The sequence below is a fragment of the Dasypus novemcinctus genome, chromosome Y, assembly GCF_030445035.2.
Source record: "Dasypus novemcinctus isolate mDasNov1 chromosome Y, mDasNov1.1.hap2, whole genome shotgun sequence".
Lineage (NCBI taxonomy): Eukaryota > Metazoa > Chordata > Mammalia > Cingulata > Dasypodidae > Dasypus > Dasypus novemcinctus.
Window position 1 is genome coordinate 1,199,025 of NC_092216.1, and position 21,400 is coordinate 1,220,424.

Sequence of the window (21,400 nt, forward strand, 5' to 3'; positions counted from 1 at the left end):
AAATATATTTTTGGTGCAGATATTGTGAACTTGCAAAACAATCACACAGATGTGTAGATTTCCCGTACAACTCTACAGCCTGGTGGAACATTTGTTACAGATTATGAGACAATATCATCAGACGGTTACGACCAATCATGGTCCATAGCATACATTTGGCACACATTTTCTATACGCTGTAGTGTATTTTTGATGCTATTTTTGGTGGTGATGCATCTGGAGGGTCTCCCTAGCCCAATTAGTGGTGCATGACACTATCTTGAGAATCCCAGAAAACAACAGCTTTGATTACTACTGATGAAAACAGCATGGGGTGGAGCACAGCCCAAAACTCCAGCTCCCCTTGGCCCCCTTAGAGAGAAAATAAGGGGACCTTCGATCAACGGCATCTTTCACTCTGGGCTGACAAACTCCATCCTCCTATTGATCTGTCTTACGCTCAATAAGGGCCTTGCTCCTTCTTTTCTTTCATAAAGGAACTGGAGGTGTGATGCTTTTATTTATGAATTAGCAGGCAGTGAAAAAGCTTCAGAATAAATGGAAGGGTATTTCCAAACTGTCATCAGCTGGTTGTTGATTAAGAATGGAAGAAACTGTAGCAGGGATGTGGAGACGGCGGCCACCAGAGTCGCTGAGGGCAGGGAGAGGGAAAAAGAGATGAGATGTGGGAGCATTTTCAGGACTTGGAGTTGTCCTGAATGATATTGCAGGGACAGATGCTGGACATTATATATCCTGCCCTAACCCACTGAATGAACTGGGGGAGAGTGGAAACTACAATGTAAACTCTAATTCGTGTGGTGCAGCAGTGCTCCAAGATGTATTCAGCAAATGCAGTGTATGTGCCACAATGGTGAAATTGATGTGGGTTGAGGTATGTGGGAACCTCTCATATTTTTTTAACGTAACATTTTTTTGTAATCTATGTATCATCAGAAAAAATACAATGAAAAATAAAAGACAATTAAAAAAGAAGAGTTATGGGGTCTTTCCACCATTCTAAGCACTGTTGTATAAAGAGATGTCAGTCATGTGTCTACAAAGGGGAAGAAGGAAATGAGAGAGGAAGAGAGGAAAGCTGTGAGCATCTGGACAAAGAGTCCTCAGGTGAAGAAGAGGGGGTGGGATGCTTCTGGGAGAAGGAGAGAAGGGAGAGCAGGTGAGCTGGAGCACAGCCGAAGGAGATCCTCACCCTCCCTGCAGCCCAATCCCAGAGACCAGAGGGAATGCTGGAATGGGGGAGATGGAAGAGGATGGTGGCGGAGCTCGGATGGGGCTGGGTGTGCCTTCCATGAAGGCAATGAAGGCTGAGAATGAGAGCATGTAGAAGGCTGGCTGGTCGAGGGATACCTGCAAATTCATTTGTCTTCTGTGCTCCTGCCACACTACCTCATTAGCACCCTCCTATACCTGATTCTGGTTACAAGTAGCATGTAGTTCCTGTGTAGAGCTCCTTTGAGGACGGGAAATGGTGACACAAGTGGGTTGTAACATCTCGATCCTCAAATAATGAGGCCTCTGGGTTCCAAAAATCCAAGTGAAATGTCGAATTTCATGTTATTTAGATAATGATGTTTAAAGAGATGGTGGGAGACAGGAAGTAAATAACGACTTTTATTGAAAGTTTAAAAACTAGCTTGCAAACAACCCGTACATCAATGTAATAGTAGAAACTATGAAATATTTAAAACTGAACAGTAAAATGTGACTTGGCAAAACCTGCGTGATGCAGCTGAGATATATATATATATGGAAATAAATTTATTTAAAAGGAATGCTGAAAATGATGGAGGAAAATGTTCAACTCGTGGAGTCAGGAAGAGAAAAACAGAATTGTGCCCAAAAGAAGTAGAGGGAGGGAAGCAGACTTGGCCCAATGGATAGGGCATCCACCTACCATATGGGAGGTCCATGGTTCAAACCCTGGGCCTCCTTGACCCCTGTGGAGCTGGCCTATGCACAGTGCTGATGCACCCAAACAGTGCCTTGCCATGCAGGGGTGCCCCCCACATAGAGGAGTCCATATGCAAGGAGAGCGCCCCGTAAGGAGAGCCGACCAGCGTGAAAAAAGTGCAGCCTGCCCAAGAATGGGACCACCCACACGGAGAGCTGACGCAGCAAGATGACACAACAAAAAGAAACACAGATTCCTGTGCCGCTGACAACAGAAGTGGACAAAGAAGAACACGCAGCAAATGGACTCAGAGAGCAGACAACTGGGGGGGGGAGGGGGAAGGGAGAGAAATAAATAAAAAATAAATATTTTTTTAAAAAGTAGAAGGAAGAAAATGATAAGCCTATGAAAATAGTCAACAAAGAGAAAAATAGATGGGAGCTACTAGAAAGGAAAAGTTGGAAAAGACTAATAAAATAATCAGACCCATGGTGAAGCTGATCAAGTGTAACAGTTTGATATAGTTATGAATTCCAAAAATGGATGTTGGATTATGTTTGTCATCTGGTCTGTACCTGGGCATGACTGAATTATGATTAGGGCTTTGATTGGACCACATCATTAGGGTGTTGAGTCCCTGCCCCTTGGCAGGTGGGGACTCACAGATAAAAGGCAAAGGACAGAGTTGAGGGTTTCTGATGTTGGAGTTTTCATGTTGGAGTTTGATGCTGAAGCCTTAAGCTGGAACCCCGGGAAGTAAGCTCACAGAGGAAACAGAAGCAAACCCTGGGAAGAGAGGAACCAAGAGCCCAGAGAGAAGACTTGGGCAAAGAAGAACCCAGGAAGCCTGAGCCCTCACAGACGTCACCCGCCATCTTGCTCCAACACTGAAAATAGATTTTGTTGAGGGAAATAACTTACTTTTTATGGCCTGGTATCTGTAAACTCCTACCCCAAAGAAATAGCCTTTATGAAAACCAATTAATTTCTGGTATTTTTCATCAGCACCCCTTTGGCTAACTGATACAATCAGAAAAAAAAAGGAGGTATAAATAAATATAAATGGAGATGAAAGGGGAGCATAGAGATACAGGAGAAATCAAAAGAGGCTGAGCGGAGAAGGACTAAACTTCGAGGTGGTTCCACCGTTCCGATTCGCCCTTCCACTGACGGTCGTCAGCACAGCAGAGCAACAATGGCAGTTCAGGAAAGACCTACAGGTGAACAAGGAAGAAACCCAGTTTCAGCGGCTAATTAGCCACAGTTTAGATATCGTTGTGCCAGTGCATGGCTTTCAGGGCTCCTTTCTCAGCCGACCGCTCAAGGATATCAAGCTTTTTGTCTCAGAAAAGTTACAGATGTACACCCTTCTGTCTGGTTTTACTTTGAGATGTGATGGTATTCCTGGAAGCAAAATTGAGAAGGTCTGGCCAATATCCTCCAGGAAACTAAGTACAAACTGTCAACTACTACCATTAGATGACTACAGAACCAGCCCAAGGAGTGTATCAGAGCTTTCAGAGCTGCTTAAGTGAAGTGTTCTTTTTAGGAGGTACCAGGGATTGCCTTGTGTGTGCCAAGCAGGCACTCAAACCACTGGGCTGCACCTGCTCCCTTATGAAATTTTAGTAAGCACATTTTCTCGTTATTAAAAGGGACTGGGGGAAGCAAATGTGGCTCAAGTGATTGGGTCCCTGCCTACCACATGGGAGGTCACTGGTTCAGTTCCCAGTGCCTCCTAAAGAAGACAGTGAGCTGGCACGATGGGGAGGAGTGGCAAGCTGACACAAGGGACACAAGAAGAAGAAACATAATGAGAGATATAAGAAAGCAGGGAGCAGAGTTTCCAGGTGCCTCCTGAGGAAGATGAGCAGGACGGTAAGCTGACGCCGTGGGCAGATGTGACAAGCTGACAGCAGCAAGATGATGCAAAAGAGATGCAGGGAGGAAAAACAGAGTGAGAGACACAACAAAGCAGGGAACAGAGGTGGCTCAAGCTATTAAGCACCTCCCTCCTACATCAGAGGTCCTGAGTTTGGTTCCTGGTGCCTCCTAAGGAATCAAGGAATCTTGTGGACTTACTAATATTCTACTACAGAATTATTGTGACTCTAGCAATGGAAAAAACTGTATCACAGATGTGGAGACAGTGGCCACGGGAGTTGCTGAGGGCAAGGAGAGGGAAGAAGAGGTGTGATATGGGAGCATTTTGGGACTTGGAGTTGTCCTGAATGCTATTGCAGAGACAGATGCTGGACATTATACATCCTGCCATAACCTGCTGAATGGACTGGGGGAGAGTGTAAACTACAATGTAAACTATAATCCGTGCAGTGCAGCAGTGCTCCAAAATGTGTTCACCAAATGCAATACAATGTAAATTTCAATCCATGTGGTGCAGCAGTGCTCCAAAATGTATCCACCAAATGCAATGAATGTGCCTCGATGATGAAAGAGGTTGTGGATGTGGGAGGAGTGGAGGGAGGTTATATTTTTAGTGTAATGTTTTGTATGATCTACTTATCTTTATTAAAAATTTTTAAAAATCTATCATAAAAAATGAATCAAAGAAGATGAACAGACACAGCAAGTGAAAAACAACAAGCAGATGGGTAGAAATAAATAAAACAAATCTTTAAAAAAGTAACTGGAACTAGCAAGTAAGTTTAGCAAGTTCACAGAATACAAGGTCAATACAAAAAAAAGTCAATTAATTGTATTTCTATGCACTAACATAAAATTATTAGAAATTCAATTTGAGAAGCAGTCCAATTTGAAATAGCATAAAAATATATTACATCTAGAATAAATCTAACAAAACACACACAGGATCTATGTGCTGAAAACTACAAAGCACATGATAAAAATCCCAGAAAACTTAAACAAGAGTTATAATGTGTTCATGGATTGAAAGAGTATTGGCAAATATGACAATCCTCCCAAATGGATTATTGATTAAATGCAAACTTAATTAAATACTAGTTGAAATCAATGAATGAGGGCTAAAATTTATATGAAAAAGCAAGGCATCTACAATACCAAAAAGCATTATTTAAAAGAAGAACAAAGTTGGATGAAACGTGAAAGCACAGAAATGGCACTACTTGATGTCAGGCTTTACAATAAATCTACAATATTCAAGATATTGTGAGATTGGTGGACAGACACATGGATAAATAGAACAGAATTGAGAGTCTAGAAATATACCCGTGCATTGTTTTTGGACAAAGGGTCTAACATAACTCTGGGAAAGGATTGTCAATCCTACACAATCTCTTTCAGAAATTAGAAGAGGTAATACCCTCCCCCCAATTCATTTTATGAGGTCTGATATCAAAAGTAGACACACATTTCTAAAAAAGAAAACTACATAGAATGATGTCCATCATGAATTTAGAAGCAAATAGAATCCACCCATATGGAAAAAGATCATTTCCCCCAGACAAGATGGGGTTTGTCCCAAGTACATAAGATTGTTTTAACATTCAAAATCCATGAAGGATTAAAAAAGAAAAGATATACAAATGGCCAATAAACACATGAAAAGACGTTTGACTTCATTAGCCATTAGAGGATTGCAAATCAAAATCACAACGAGATACCCTTTCACATCCAGAAGTATGCTTGGGCCCTGAACCTCAGCAGAGTTGCAATTCCTATGCTCTGGTTCACTGGACTTACCCAGGTCAGCTAACAGGGAGGTGAAGAAGGTCAACCACCACACCAGGGAGCCAAGAGTGCCTACAGCTGCAAGCAGGATAACCGCATTCATCATCCATGTGGGATCTAAGCCCCCTCTTGATGTAGGGGTGGAGTGGACATCACCATCCCAGGGTCCACAGGATGGAGGAATAGAGTATGGATTAGAGTGGACTTACTGGTGTTCTACTATGGAACTATTGTGACTAGTAATGGAAGAAACTGTAACACAGATGTGGAGACAGTGGGCACATGAGTTGCTGAGGGCAGGGAGAGGGAAGAAGAGATGTGATGTGGGGGCATTTTTGGGACTTGGAGTTGTCCTAAATGATACTGTAGGGACAGAAGCTGGACATTATACATCCTTCCATAACCCACTGGATGGACCGGGGGAGAGTGTAAACTACAATGTAAACTCTAACCCATGCAGTGCAGCAGTGCTCCAAAATGTATTCACCAAATGCAATGAATGTCCCACAATGATGAAAGAGGTTGTTGATGTGGGAGGAGTGGTAGGGGAGTATATGGGAACCTCTTACATTTTCTAAGGTAACATTTTGTGTGATCTATGTATTTTTAAAAATTACAATAAAAATGTGCTACATTGAAAATAAAAAACATTATGCTAAGCTATAGAAACCAGGCCGAGTAGATCATATAACATATGATTCCTTTGCATAAAAATTTAGGAAAGAAAAATCTGATCTCTTATGATAGGAATCAAATCAGTGCTTGCCTGGGCCAATGGCTGGGGTGGATTACTTATAAGGGAACTAGGAAATCTTTTGGTATAATGGAAATATTCTACTTCTTCAGCAAGACAATTGTTATACAGATATGCATTTGTTATGACTCGTCAAACAGTGCATTTAAAATTCTGTGCATTTTATTATTTGTAAACGATACCTCAATATAATGTATTTAAATAAACAGGTATCAACAACGTGAACGCTATGTCCATTTATGAACTAGATGCAAAAACCCTAAATCAAAATAACAGACCACAATTTAAAATATGTCTTAGTGGTAGAAAATGTATCAGTGTAATTCATCACATTAAAAGAACAGCAAAGAAAAAATATTGTATTCTCTCAAAAGAGGAAAAACAAAGCTCTTGATAAAATTCAGTGCCCATTTAAGGTTGAAAACAAGAGTAAAGAACAAACATAACAAATGAAAGTCCTAACAATAAAGAATAGAAAAGAATTCAGCAGCACTATTTTATTTAAAAAGGAATCTAAATCTGGGACAAGAGTGAGTTCCATTGCCTTTATTCCCAAATTGTCCTTGTTCTCATCTATACCTCACCCATGTAGAAAAATAAAATCAGGAATATGCAGATTGAAACAAACATAAACAGTCAAAGTATCATTATTTTTTTTTTTGCTTTTCTAGCATTTCTTCTTCTTTTTTTGTCTTTATTTATTTTTTAATATTACATTTAAAAAATATGAGGTCCCCATATACCCCCACCCCCCTCACCCCACTCCTCCTCCCATAACAACAACCTCCTCCATCATCATGAGACATTCACTGCACTTGGTGAATACATCTCTGAGCACCGCTGCACCTCATGGTCAATGGTCCACACCATAGCCCACACTCTCCCACAGTCCACCCAGTGGGCCATGGGAGGACATACAATGTCCAGTAACTGTCCCTGCAGCACCACCCAGACAACTCCAAGTCCCGAAAATGCCCCCACATCTCATCTCTTCCTCCCACTCCCTACCCCCAGCAGCCACCATGGCCACTTTCTCCCAAAGTGTCATTATTTTTAGACAACACGATTGTCTGCATATAAAATCCACAACATGCCCAAGCCAACTGTAATAAATTTTGCTGCCTAACAGCAACAATTGACTATAAAATATAATTTTAAAAAATATCCACTTCAAAAGATCCACAAAAGTAATATAGCGTCCAGGAAAAAAAATAAACAGAAGATGTTCAAATCCTTTATTAAGAACATTGGAACATTTTGCAGAAGGGCATGAGAGAAGATCTAAGCAAATGTCAATGCTGGCCATGTGGATGGAAGGAAAGATTCATAGATTCTGTCAATACATTTCTAGCGAATATCTCAGAGTTCTCTGGGACATGAAAACTTCTCCTGAAACTCACAGTAAAAGATAGACTGTCCAAGACCTTTTTGAAGAAGAAAAACACATGGGGGAGGGAGAGATTTCCTCGAATGTGTCACGCTGCAGAGCAAAAGGGACTTTGCTGATGTAATTAAAGTTTCTAATCGGTTGCCTTTGAGTGGGGAAATTCTCTTGGGTTTTCTGAAAGAAGGGTCCATGTAATCACACCAGCCCTTAAAATCAGGATGCCGCGAGAACTTGTCCCTCCACTGCCGGCTTGAAGATGCAGGGAGTGGCGAGGGAGGCGTGAGATGGAAAGGAATTCTCCCAACATCCAGAAAGAGCGTGGAAGCAGATTCTTCTCCGCAGATTTTAGGAAAGGAATGCACGCAGCTCTGTGGGTGCATTTTGTCCTGTGAGTGCCTGAGCCACACGGTGTGCAAGCTTCTGACTACAGAAACTGAGAGGCAGTAAGAGCCCACTGTTTTATGTTTTATTTTATTTTTTGTCTTTATTTTTTTAATGTTACATTCAAAAAATATGAGGTCCCCATATACCCCCCACCCCTCTTCATCCCACTCCTCCCCCCATAACAACAACCTCCTCCATCATCATGAGACATTCATTGCATTTGGTGAATACATCTCTGAGCACTGCTGCACCTCATGGTCAATGGTCCACACCACAGCCCACACTCTCCCACAGTCCACCCAGTGGGCCATGGGAGGACATACAATGCCCAGCATCTGTCCCTGCAGCACCATCCAGGACAACTCCAACCCCCGAAAATGCCCCCACATCACATCTCTTCCTCCCACTCCCTACCCCCAGCAGCCACCATGGCCACTTTCTCCACACTAATGCCACATTTTGTCCAATTACTAATCACAATGGTTCATGAATAGAATATCAGTAAGTCCACTCTAATCCATACTCTATTCCTCCATCCTGTGGACCTTAGAATGATTGTGTCCACTCCACATCTATATCAAGAAAGGCCTTAGATGCCACATGGATGCTAGATTACAACTTCTTTATGTTTTATATAGAATAACATAATTCCCACCTTACAGTTTACAGACACCTAACTACCAATATACGTAATGAAATAGTGTATCTTTTGGGGGGAAATAGGCATTTGTGTATATGGCATTGGAGTAGCTAGGGGGATTACAAGATGGTGGAAGATAGTCCTATAAAAGAAAAGACACTTAAAAAGACCCAAGTTTTCTCTGATTTGGGAAATTCAGACTTCTAGAGAAGATGAATGGCCATGAATTTTTTAAAAATTTCTAGGCACATGAACAGCAGAGGGATGATAAATTAGGTCATGGGTCAAAGCCGTTCGGATTTTATGTTTGAAAGGATGCAGAATTCTGTCTACTACAGAATTCCTAAGACGTGGGTGAGCCCGAGGTGTATCTAATGACCGTAGCTGCAAGAAAAACACTATTTTCCTAGGATCCGTTTATGACCCTTTCCCTCCAAGGGGCTCATCAAATCCAAATAAATGCACATTTATGAGATACAGAAATTAAAAAGTCCTTAAGTTCTCCTGCAAAAATGGGCTCGAGAATCCCCATTTCCAGCATTACGGGCAGAGACCACACAAGCAGGGAGCTGAGAATAATTCTCTGTTTAAGGAGTTCTAGATTCACAGGCTCTGGTAAGACAAGATTGTGAGACAATGCTCTGCAAATGGATAAATAGGAAAGAGTCTGCTCGCTTGAGGTGAAATTTAACTGTTAGTTACAAGAGTCCGTGCATAACGAACTGAGGTTTTAGAATGTAGATATGTGAGCGTGTGTGTTCGACATTATGTGGCAGGTAAGAAATTGGTAAAAAGTGATTTCAGCTTAAGACTTGGAGCCTCTCACCCCCAAAGCTCAGCACGTCTTAAATTTATGGTTGTTTTGGCAAGCATTCAGAGGCACAATATCTAGCCTCTAGATATTCATCGTTGGGGATTTTTTTTTAATTGGAAAAAAGTGAAAATGTAGTAAGCAGTGATGCTGACAAAACCTAGACATTTTTACGATGTATTTTTCCAAAATAACCAGAGGCACCTAACTATGACTGGCTAATGTCTGGAATTTTCTTTCCCTATTGAAAACCTAATTGACGACCGCGTGTGATTTAAGTTCACACACCCTAGATCTGGCATGTCTAGCCTTGTGTGCAAGGGGATTCGGACAAATTGTGCTTGCAAATCCGGATGTAACTTTTCATTAAAATGAGGACTAATTTGCCTCGTGGGATTTCTAGCATGTGTTTTTATGGCTAAGTTATGAACACACATAAATGCTGAGCGGCTATAACTCAAGGATGGCATCCTTTCTGTGGGTTCCAGGCTTAAGCAAATGAGTTAATTTCTTGAGCATAATGGAAGTCATGTTACTCACTGTGGGAGAAGGGGACACAGATATGGGGAGGAGGAAGCACAGAGGTGTTATATTGGAATGGGGGTATTAGTCGTATGAGCTCATGGATTTTTATTTTTATCTGCATCGTTTTTATTTTATTTAAATTCAATGTAAATTTATTTACTATATCAAATAAAAATTTAATGCATTGAAATGATTTTTCAAAATTCAATTCAATTAATCAAAATTAAATCATTAAATGCTTAATGCAATTTACATTTACTTTAGTTTAGTTTAAATACTTCAGTTACTTAGAAATGATATGTTGAAATTGTTTCTCCTTAGATTAAAGGTACGAGATGAGCCCAGAGCATATCATGCCGGAAAGTAAGGAAATGCTCAAAGAATGGTAGGGATGCATCGAAAAGATGTGGACACACCAGGGAGCCAAGAGTGCCTACAACTGCAAGCAGGAGGATTGCATCCAGCATCCATGTGGGATCTAAGCCCCCTCTTGACATAGATGTGGAGTGGACACAACCATTCCAGGGTCCACAGGATGGAGGAATAGAGTATGGATTAGAGTGGACTTACTGATACTCTATTCATGAACTATTGTGATTAGTAATTGAAGAAAATGTGGCATTGGTGTGGAGAAAGTGGCCATGGTGGCTGCTGGGGGTAGGGAGTGGGAGGAAGAGATGAGATGTGGGGGCGTTTTCAGGACTTGGAGTTGTCCTGGGTGGTGCTGCAGGGACAGTTACCAGACATTGTATGTCCTCCCATGGCCCACTGGGTGGAACGTGGGAGAGTGTGGGCTATGGTGTGGACCATTGACCATGAGATGCAGTGATGCTCAGAGATGTATTCACCAAGTGCAATGAATGTCTCATGATGACGGAGAAGTTTGTTGTTATGGGGGGAGGAGTGGGGTGAGGGGGGTGGGGGGCATATGGGGACCTCTTATTTTTTTAATGTAACATTAAAAAAATAAAGACAAAAAAAAGATGTGGACTTCAGCTCTGGGGATATGTGCACATTGAAATAAATAATGATAGCGATGGATTATAGCTTCTTGAATATAATAAGAATCCCTGAGTCTGTATGTTCAAATAAATTAGCAAATAAATAAATAAGTGAGGTGGGAAAGCACTTCCCAACACTAGAACGTTGACTAATAAATACGGAAGGAGGCTGAGGTAAGAAAACATCAATGGGTTCTGCATTTGGTGGGTGGGTTTGATGGTAACAGGATATAATGAAGCCCCCAAAGTATTTTCCCCCAAAATTTTCATTAGCAAATGGGGAGATAGTCACTTTACAGTGGAGAAATTAGGCAGGTGTTCCTTTATCCAAGGGATCACAGTTAAAATTCCAGTAATTAAACAGATGCCAAGTGCTTCTCCGTGGGTGCATAGAGAATACAAAGCCTCACCCCCATGCAATTCCTGCCAAACTTGCATAACCTGAATCTAATCACGAGAAAATATCAGACGAATCCCAAATGAGGGCTGTTCTACAAGATACTGGCCTGTACTCTCCAAATACAGAGAGGTGAAGAAAGACAAGGAATGGTGAAGAATTGTTGCAGTGTAAAGGATACCAAACAGAAATACATCTGTCTGAGTTGCATCTCAGATGGGGGGAAAATAGCTACAAAGGATGTTAACGGATGGGTGAAAAGATTTTGAATATGGGATTAGAAGTAGATTTTTATCAATGTAAAATTTCTAGATTTTAGTAACTGCCCTGTGAGTATGTATGAGGTTTCCTCTTCTTAAGAAATATACCCTGAATCATTTAGGAATAAAGGACTCAAAGTCTGCATCTTACTCTCAACTGGTTCAGAGAAAATGATATGCATACATACCACAACTCAAGAGAGAATGAATGATAAAGCAAATGGGGCAAAATGTAGCCAGCTGGGATTTTGACTAAAAGGCACACAAGTGCTCCTTTTACTGTTTTTGTAACTGTTCTGTAAGTTTTAAATTATATTAAACTAATGAAGTTACAAAGAATAAAGTCCCAACATTAAAATACAGAAAGGAGGGGTAGATATAGTTTCTCCACATATTGTCGGTAATGGGCTAAATTTTTCTCTCCCAGAAAGACATGTTCAAAACCTATCTCCAGGTATCATGACTGTGACCTGATTTGGAAATAGGGTTTTGAGGATGGAATTTATGTTACAATGGGATCATACTGGAGTGTGGTGGCCCCTTAATCCAGTTATGTCCTATAAGAAGAGGAGAAGAACTTAAGACAAAAGTGAAAGGTCATAAGAAGATGGAAGCAGAGACTGGATCTTAAGGTTTGCCAGGGAAATCACCAGAAGCTGGGAAGAGGCACTGAAGGAAGGACTCTTCCCACCAGATTTCAGACTTCTGGTCTCCCGAATTGCAAGACAGTACATTTCTGTTGTGTTCAGCCGCCCAGTTTGTGGTAATTTGTTAAGGCAGCCCAACAAACTAAGACATGACCCACAGCAAAATCTGGACAAGCTTTGGCCATGTATCCTTTGGTTTCAAGTATGTAACTTCGTTGACTATGTAAACAAAAACCAAACATGCCAACACCAGAGACTGTGAAAGCTAAGGGATATTTGCATCTCTATGCTTTGGGCTTGGTTTTAGGAAGGCGATTCTGTGCTTCCACAACACCAGGCTGAGGTTTCTTTTGAAGACTCAGACTAGAGAAAGACAGGCCATGGTGTGGCTGTGACCTCAGGATCAGGAATCTGGGAAATCAGGGGATGGCGCTGCAAAGGTAGACCAGATGTCTCTGCAGTGAAACTGGATTTGTTGAGGAAAATGGGTTTTGTGGTTCCTTATTAGATATGTAATTATCAACTGCTTTGGACTCTAGCATGCTGGCCCAAATGGAATCCATTTAATTAACTAAACACCTGGACTTTAGGAGATAAATGGGCCTTTTCTGAGAGGGACTACATAGTATCAGCAAGACTCAGACCAAGAAAATCTTCAGGGTTAGAGACCGACTATTGGACAATGAGCTGCTTGGGAGCCGCACGCAGAGGGGCCTCCGTTGTCCTCTAGCCTCCAGTTTCCCCTATGTCTGCTTGTTCCCCGTTGGCTAACCATGAACATTTGAAATTCCCACTGCCGAGGAGCCAAGTTCCCACGACCCATCGTATTTCTGGCATTTTCGCTTTGTGAGGCATGCATTAGGCAATCCTCCACTGCTGTTTCCACTTGCTTCTTCATCTCTTCGGCAATTATAAATGTTATTGGAAAGTGACAACTTATCCCTAGAGTTAACTGGCTCAAGGTACAGCTGCCAGGCTCGCTGAAAAACAACCACCAAAACGCCGTTGAAATTTCTGAAGGCGCCTCTTCTTTGATTTAATGCCCAACGTGCTAAGTCAGTCTGCGGGAAAGGACATGCTTTCGTACTTCCTACAATTTCTTCAGCGTGTTTGAAACTGCTCAGAAGCCCCAGAAAAGTACAAGAAGTTGGCAGCCAGAGCCTGTCGCTTAAACCAAGAGAAGCCTACAATGTGAGGTATGAGGTTCCAAAGCGTGTCCCTAACTTTGTGTGTTCGAGTTCCATGGCTGCCATAACGAAGAGCCACAAACTGGGGTCTTACACAACATGAATTTACTCTCTCCTTTCTGGAGGCCAGAAGTATGAAGTCAAGGTGTGAGGAGGGCTGACCTTTCTTGAGGGCCTTGAGGGAAGGGTCTCTTCTGACTTCTTGGCATATGGAGAAACGTTTTATTTTTATTTTTTTAATTATTTATTTATTATTATTTTTTTAATTACATTAAAAAAAATATATGAGGTCCCATTCAACCCCACCGCCCCCGCCCCCCACTCCCCCCACAGCAACCCTCTCTCCCATCATCATGACACATCCATTGCACCTGGTAAGTTCATCTCTGAGCATCGCTGCACCCCATAGTCAATGGTCCACATCATAGCCCAGACTCTCTCACGTTCCATCCAGTGGGCCCTGGGGGATCTACAATGTCCCGTAATTGTCCGTGAAGCACCACCCAGGACAACTCCACGTCCCGAAAACGTCTCCCCATCTCATCTCTTCCTCCCGTTCCCCACACCCAGCAGCCCCCATGGCTACCCTTCCCACACCCATTCCACATTTTCTCTGTGGACATTGGATTGGAAACGTTTTATTTTATAAACTTGCATCTCTTCATCTGAAAATGTACCTTCTCCTATAAATTCTATAAATGTGCAATGATACTCCTATAAATGTGCAATGATACTGAAGATTTAATCGCACACAAAAAAATGAATATGACCCTTTCCCAAGGATGGAACAATTTGGGAGAAGACGTCTCAAACTGAATCTGGGTCTGGTTATACTTGATGTGAAGGGCTTTTCAAATTATTTTCCCATCTCTGCCCTGTGGCAAGCAGCTCCGCTCATCTAACCCTGTTGTCAGGTCCAGGAAGGAACTGCAGGTTTTCAGAGGAGGTTCAGAAGAGGTAGGAAATCACTCTCAGCCACACAGCACAGCTGCAGTACTGAGCTGTTATCTTTTTATTTTATTTTATTTTTAATTATCTTTTTTTAAAGTTAATAGATCTCACAAAACTTACATCAAAAAACATAAGAGGTTCTCATATACCCCACTCCCAACCCTGCCACCCCCATCAAATTTTAATTGTATTTATAAAGATATATAGATCACAAAAAATGTTATATTCAAAAAGATATGTTTCCCATATACCCCACACCCCACACCACTCCTCCCACATCAACAACCTCTTTCATCTCTGTGGCACAGTCATTGCATTTGGTGAATACATTTTGGAGCACTGCTGCATCTCATGGATTGTAGTTTACGCTGTAGTTTACACTCTCCCCCAGTCCATTCAGTGGGTTATGGCAGGATATATAATGTCCAGCATCTGTCCCTGCAATATCATTTAGGACAACTCCAAGTCCCCAAAATGCCCCCATATAATATCTCTTCTTCCCTCTCCTTACCCTCAGCAGCTACCGTGGACACTTTCTCCACATCAATGCTACCATTTCTTCCATTACTAGTCACAATAGGTCTATAGTAGAATACCAGTAAGTCCACTCTAATCCATATTTTATTCCTCCATCCTGTGGATCCTGGGATGGTGATTGAAAAAAAAGGGGAAAATGGCAAAGACAAAGGAGTGTATATGACTACAAATCTTCATAAAAGAATTGGGAGGTCATCGGAGGGTTTATGCTTATGCACACCTCAGCAGGACCCCAGAGACACTGAAGTTGATACAACCCCAGGTACAGGTGCTCCTGAGGTCTAGGGACACCCACAGGTTCTATGGTCATGACAGATGGCTCTGGAGATCAGTGCCTTGTCAGTGGGCCCTACTTTGGAATTTGTGTTCCTCAGTGTGATGGCTTTGGACTCAGATGCGACCTTTCTACACAGGCCTCTTCTGTCACTTTTACTGAACCTGTGGTTGGCGCTGGGGTTGGTGTATACTCAGGAGAGTTGAATCACTGGACTGGCCATGTGCCAGCTGGGCCCTGAGTTTCAGCAGAGTTGCAGCTCCTACTCTTTAGTTCTTTGGACTTACCCTGGCCAGCTAACAGGGAGGTGAAGATGGTCAACCACCACATCAGGGAACCGAGAATGCCTACAACTGCAAGCAGGAGAATTGCATCCATCATCTTTGTGGAATCTAAACACCCTCTTAATATAGAGGTGGAGTGAGTTGTTATCTTAGGAAGTCCTGATTCTTCTCCTTCTGCATTCCTCCTCTGGACAAAGGGATATCTCTCCTAGCAATTCAACTTGAACTTGACCACTTTTTGTCTGCCTTTCCTAAGTATAATCCTGGGTTGGAACACCCATTTACAGTCAGGGTTTTCAGTTCTTGGCAGCGGAGGTTGGTACAGTCATTTCCATTATTGATTATGAGCGATAACCAGTACACAGGTTGAGCAAAGCTAAAGAGGCCTCTGTCACGAATAACCTGTGCCCAGACAAAAAGAAGATAGTATCTCTGAGTAATCAGTTTTACCTCGAACATTGTCTGCATCGTACTTTAGACTGGTTTTCTTTCAGCATGCAAAACTCAATTTCAGGTAGCCTTTTGTGAAACCAATGTACAGATTCAAAGAGTTGTCACATGGTCAATTAAAATGTGTGAAATAAATAGATGGAACATGGGGCATTTTTAGAATCTATTCTCTGTGATACTACTGATGGGCACATGACAAAACCTGTAGAACTGGGCAACACAAAGAATGAGCCAACATATAATCTGCAGATATTAGTTAATTAATTAGTTAATAACAATGTATCTGTATGAGTTTTTCCAATAATGAATGTACCCCACCAATTCAAGATGTTAACAATAGAGGAAACTCCGGTGAGAGGGGTATATGGGGACTCTCAAAACTTTTGGTGAAAACCTAAAGTTGCACTAAGGAATAGTCTATTAAAATTATTTTTAAAACTGAAAGAAAAAAAAAGGAAAGGATGAAAGGAAAGGGCCAGGACTTGGGTCAGAGGTTTCCCTTTTCCTAACTTTTGTCTTCACATTTGTTTATCATAAAACTCCTTAGAAGGAAGTCCTCTCTTGGGTTAGTCTGGGTTCTCTATGGAAACAGAATTAACAGGAGATACCTGTAAATAGTATGAGATTTTATAAGAGTATTTCCCATGACTTTGGGGATGCACAAGTCCAGGTTCTGCAGGCAGGTGCAAACCAGGGGCTCCAATGAAAGTCCAGTGAAGGTTCTTGATGAGTTTCTGTGAGAACAAAGATGAGCTGGGAAATTCTCTCTAATGGTGAAATTACTTCCCCTTTTAAGCCATTCAACTGACTGGATAAGATATCACTCATTGCTGATGGCAATCTCCCTGGTTGATGTAGATGTAATCAGCCATCTATGCAGTAAACTCACTGATGACTAAAGTCCATAAATGTCCTTGTAGAACAGTTAGCCCAGTGCTTGCTTGACCCAACAACTGGGCACCATTACCTGGCCGAGTTGACACATTAGCTTAACCATCACATCCCTAAACCGTGTGGGCCAAATGGATGCTCGTAAGTGTTAGAAAGTCTTGAGGGATGGGGAACATGGCTTCAGTTGACAGGAGCTCCAAAAGTAACCTTTCTTTGCTTCCCTAAGCATCTCTGCAATGGTGTCAAGCAAGTGTGGCAGAGACTTTTGCTGATGGGCTGCCCTTCCCTGGAAGCCCCTCTCTCAACTGCACAACTTACTCCCGGGGAGAGGGAGCCAATGTTTAAGAATCTGGTGTTACTATAAGGACGGCTATTTCCAACAAAAGGGCTCACCCGATCCAGCACCACCAAGGAGAAACACGTCTCGGTGAGAAGGTGATTTATTGTGAGTGCACAAGCAAGGGGCTGGGGGAATCTTCCCCAAACCAGTTCCAAGAGAGAATGGGAGGTAAGGTTTTGCAACAAAAGGAGAAGGGGTGGGGGGGAAGAAAACAAGTAAATAAACAAGTGATGATGTTAGATCTTCTAGGGGTCTTGTGAGGAGGGTATATGAAATTTGTCAGTCCTGTTTTGTCTCAAGCACGTTCAACTTGTCCTTGGTTTCAGTGGTTAAAGAACTACAGTTTAGATATTGTTGTGCAAGTGGAAGGTTTTCATGGCTCCTTTCTCAGCCAACCACTCAAAGATATCAAGCTTTTTGTCTCTGAGAAAAGTTACAGATACCCTGGGTTATAAAGTTCTTTTGACACCATTCTGTCTGGTTTTGCTTTGAGACTTTATCTTGTTCCTGTAAGTAAAACTGAGAAGGTTGGGTTAATATTCTTCAGGGAACTACATGCAAAGAGTAAACTTTTAAAATTAGATTAATAGAACACCAGCTCTGTTGGCTTTAGAATTTTCAGAGCTGCTAAGTGAAGAAATTTTAATAAGCACATTTTCCAGCTATCACTGGGATACTCTTAGCAAAGTCCCTGATATCCTATCCGATGCTGTAGGTGTGAACCTGGCACAGGGTCTCAGGGTGCTTCATTCAGGTTTCCTGGAAGAGAAGGACTCATGTGTCTCTAAATGGAAGCCCACCAAGAGGCAGGGCATAAGGTTTCTTGGGGGAAAACTCCAATCAGAGGAGCATGTGGCTGAGGCTGGCAATGAGGAACAATGTCCAAATATCCAAGTCCCATCCAAAGTGAGGACTAGAAGAAGTTACTATTTGGCCCCAATGCAGGTCTCCACTGTGTACTTGACCAGTGAGAAAGGGTGCTTTCAAAAAAAAAAATATGGTCAGCTTTGCCCATCAAAACACTCATGGACAGATTTCTCTGTGTGACCACTGGAAGTCCAGGACACTGGCCAGACTCATCTGCCCTCACTCTGCCAGCTCGGTCTTGGAATATATCCCATCCTAAGGAAAAGGCAACTGTTTGAGAAGATAAGGGAAGGATTCGTGAAGGCAACAAACACAATTTGGGCTTTGGGAGGTAGAGGCAGGAGAAGTGAGGTGGGAACTTCCCAACATGGGGTGGGTCTTGAACACATGTACACATGCGGGGGGGTGGGGAAAAGAGGGCAGGGCTACCATGATGAGAGAGAGGGCCCTATGGGGATGCGGGTGGGTTGTAATGATGGGGGGCACACATGCGCTTATTTCTTTGGCTCTGGCTACAGCGTAGGACAGATTTGAGAACAGAGAGGGGAAGACAGTGGGGACACCAGTGAAGAGCAAAACCAAGTGAAGAACAAATATGCAGAGCCAGGGAAAAGGAGGGGAGGCGGGCAGCCTGGGGGGCAGCCAGGAGGAGGCACTTCAGGCTTGGTGTCCCTCCATCCTCCTGCTGTCATCCTCTCAGGTTTCGGGGTCCCCAAGGAGCAGGCACCTCTGAAGAATGGTCGTCAGGCAAATGAAGGTGCATCAATGCAATGATTTAAGGGGAAGGTGCTTTGGTGTATCTGGGGAGACACATTTGCTCTCATCTCATCCTTTGTCTATCTCTGGACATGCAAGAATTTTACTGGGGATGCTGGAGAACATAGACTTGAGGGTCCCACACAGCTGCTCCCAGGTCCAAAGTGGGCTTTGGATGTGTTCTCCATGTTGCTTCATGTAACTTGGGAAATGCACATGTGTTCCAGTCTTTTCTCCCCCACTCAGTGTATTAATCTGGGAAACAAAATCAACAGGATATTATGCGATTTATTTTAAGAGTTGGCTCACACAAATATGGGATGGGCAAGTCCAAATTTTATAGGGCAGGCTGAAAGCTAGGAACGCTGATGATTTTCAATGAATTCCCCAGAAGAAGCTGGCTGGCTGAAATACTAGAACTTCTGGGCTGCTGGAATCATCTGTTGTCCCTTCAGAGCCTTCAACTGATTGGATGAGATGTCTCTCATTGTTGAAGGCAATCTCCTCAGTTGATGGTAGATGCAATCAGGTGTAGATGCAGTCGAGTTACTGATTATTTAAATCCATAAAATATCCTCACAATAGCAATCAGGTCAGTGTTTGCTTGACCTGACAACTGGATACCATAACCTAGCCGAGATGATGCATGTACTGAACCATCACATTCTGTTACACATTTCTTATGAGCAATCTGGGCTGCATGTAGAATTGTGTCTCACCCAGAGCAAAGAACTCTGGACACATGGAAGGGAGGAAGTAAAGAAGGAAGGCATGGTGGGAAGGAGGGAAGGAGAAAATAAAAGAATAAATAATAAAAATAAAATAAAAAAGAAGATTGGTATTTGCAGGTAGGCACAAACCCTGCTTTTAATGAGTTACAAATGTTTCTTAGATGTCTGAAAATGTATATTTCCACTCTGCAGTTCCGTATTTCTCTTGGGATATAATCAGGGGCAAAACATGGTGCCTGAAAAATTTATTCCTTTGAGGAATGGGATAATGTTTTCAATGAATAAGATAAGTCCTGGGCCAGCTCCTCTGAGCCCAAACACTCTCCTGCAGGTGGCAGAAATAAGTTCATCTGGTTTCCTAAATTGGTGTTTGTATTTTGAGGTTCTCTATGACAGGAAGTCATTGCATTTATGGGAGCAAAGTAGGTGAGTGTGGTATACAGTGACCTGCCCCTGGACCTCACTCATTTCTCACCTTCCTCTACCAGGACACCCAGCTTGTCATCTAGAAGGCAGGAGATACAGGCTCATGAGCAATGGCTTGGCATGGCTCAGTGATGGAGTCAGAGCAAAGTGGGGCAGAAACAGCTGAGATAGGTACAAAGGGAATGCACGATGAGGAGAGAAAGCTTGAGTCCTTGGCTCCATCATGGCTCCTGTTGTTTCCCGTTGGGATTTGGCTCATAAACTTTGCATTAAACCTTGGACTTGCAAACTTAGGTCAGGTTTTGTGAATGCCTTAAATAATAAGATTGAAAGCTTGTTAACCCAGAGGACCTCTCACCTGTGTGGATTCGATCCAGTACAGCTTTCCAAGCTTTCCTTTTCTAGATTGTGGGGTGACCCTACACCTGCCTCTTTCCAGGGACCTGGAAAAGACTGGAGAGTTTTAAAATACTACAGGGATGCATTTACTGCAAAGTCCTTGAGGGCTGGAGTAATGGTACCTATCCCAGAGGGATTTAAGATCAATGTCTCCCAAATCAGTTATAAAATGAATTGTCAATGGAATCAGTTATAAAAGAGATGGTGGGAAATGGAGAACTATGGAGGAAGACTCAAGAGAATGTTAGACTCTTGAATCTTTTGAGATACAATTGTCTTTCCTGCTCTAGATCCTTTATTTCACAAGTTTACAGGTGACCATTTGGGGACCATGAAGGGCAGGTGGCAACCTGACCCAAATCTTCCTTGATTAGGGTTTTAGTCACATTTTAAATGGATTGAGATGGATGGCCAACAGGCATTACTCTTCTTGATGATTTAATACCATGGAATAGGATTCATCAAAGTTAAAGCATTATTTTTTTTCTGAAAAGATGATGCTGTAAAACCCTCTCATGGCACAGAAATAAAAGGTTAAGGTCCAACCAAGTGTCTTTCCTAAAATCTGCTTCAGAGGATTGAGACACATGGTTCTCCTGCTTCTACCTCCCTGCCCGCCTTGTCCTATCCCATGGCTTAGCCAACAGCTGATCTGGGAAGCATGGGTCAGAACACAGCAGAACCATGGGTTGTCATTTCAGCTGTGGACCCCTGGAGAGGGCAGCCTCTGGGGCAAATTTACCACAATCCTCAGTATGTTCTCCCAAAGGGAGGCGTGGATACCAGGGAATTGAGAGTGGAGCCTCCCTCATTCCAGACCCACCCTCACACAAACAGACTCCAAGTGTGGTTGGTCAAGAACTTGCAAAGTTTTTCCAGGATGCTGCAGAGAGAGAGCCAAGCTAGAGAGAAAATTCAGTGCCTGCCCAAAGAACTAA